Source organism: Myotis davidii, unplaced genomic scaffold (assembly GCF_000327345.1).
Source record: "Myotis davidii unplaced genomic scaffold, ASM32734v1 scaffold455, whole genome shotgun sequence".
Taxonomy (NCBI): Eukaryota; Metazoa; Chordata; class Mammalia; order Chiroptera; family Vespertilionidae; genus Myotis; species Myotis davidii.
In genome coordinates this window covers 2,210,048-2,211,672 of record NW_006287459.1, presented here as the reverse complement: position 1 = coordinate 2,211,672, position 1,625 = coordinate 2,210,048, and the positions used below count along the sequence as shown (strand labels likewise).

The window sequence follows — 1,625 nt, the reverse complement described above, 5'->3', positions numbered from 1 at the left end:
TTCCCTCTGACCTTGGGTTTAGTGGATTTGGAGATTTCATTGCGTGAGAAAAGAATTCTTTTCTTAGGGAATATTGGAGGTTGAGACTTCCCTCTGGACATTTTAGATTCCTTGTATTTCTGAATTGGAGTCAGTTTGCTGGAATGAACGTCCTGATTACCAGGAAGAAGTTGGTTTGGTCCATCACAATGAGGGCAAGGAGGATGATGCTGAGAGGTGTACTGTACTGGGTGTGTTCTGTTTGTGCCCCTCTCCCGTGTTCCAGGACTTTAGAGATGATATTTCAACAACCCTATAATAATCATAGGTCTTCTTGATTACCCTCTTACTGTATACCTGACATTGTTCTAGGAGCTTTACATGAATTGATTCAATTCATCCTCACAGTAGTCTTACATGCTAAATATCCTATTATTCTGATTTTACAGATAAGGAAATTGCTTAAGTTAAGTAACTTGTACAAACCCACATATCTAGAAATTAGAGGTTAACCTCTGCTCTATAAGGCTTCTCAAGGGGGTAGGTATGATTATTTTGTTTTTACACGCAGAAAAACAAAGAGTTAAAAAAGTAAAGGAATTTATCCCAGGTATAGTCAGCCACACAGCTAGGATTCAAATCCAGATCTGTTACCCTCAAAGCTAATGCTATTGTCTAATGCACTCTGCTTCCTTCACATACGTCATTTTCAGGTGTGAATAGAGAAAGAGCTGACTGTGAAATGCAAATTCTGTGAATATAAAACATCCTTTTGATAAATTCAAAATTTATTTATTTATTTTTAAAAAGGCAAATGGTCTAACTCAGTAATTTTCAACCCTTTTCACCTCATGGCACACATAAACAAATTACTAAAATTCTGCGGCACACCAAAAAAATATATTTTGTTGCCAATTTGATAAAAACAAAAAAGAAAGAATTTTGATTCATTCACACTGGACGGATATTGTTGTGTTAGTTGTCCTATTTTTATTAACAATCTAAGGGAAAAGAGGTCAGTGCCTCTAACTAAATAGTCAGGTATTACATGTCTTAAAAGTCCTTGCAGCATACCGGCTGAAAATCGCTGACCTAACTTAAATAAAAAAGATTAAGCTTGACAATGAAAGTGTAAGCATGTCCCAGATTTACTAAGCTAGCTAATTCTTTCTTGAAATATTTAGCTTATATTTGGACTTAATCCATAGGAAATTTGAAAGCCAAATATATCCATCTTCTATCTATCTAAAAGGCTAATATGCAAAGTGTTCCCTTGGGAGTTCAACCAGGAAACCAGAAGTTTGATCACTCGCTATGATGTGTGCTGACCACCTGGGAGCAGTGTGGAATGAAGGAAGGCCCCGGCCAGCAACCAGAAGACCCTGATTGGTCCTGATCGCTGGCCAGGTCTAGGAACCCTGCCCATTCACAGATTTTGTGCACTGGTCCTCTAGTATATAAATATAAATATAAATATATATCAAAGTAAGCATATTAAAATATAATGTATTAAATATAACATATATATTTGTTATTTTATCTAAATACAAAAAATTTGTGCCCTCGCGGGGTCCCTCAGCCTGGCCTATGCCCTCTTGCAGTGTGGGACCCCTCAGAGGATATCCACCCCAGTGGGGCCCCTCACC

The 1,625-nt window shown here is 37.5% G+C and overlaps 1 protein-coding gene across 1 annotated transcript in view; it reads left to right on the top strand.

Annotated features, from left to right (window-relative positions):
• Positions 1-1,625, top strand: part of TXK (TXK tyrosine kinase) — a 62,686-nt gene that overhangs the window by 21,161 nt on the left and 39,900 nt on the right. The window lies entirely within an intron of this gene.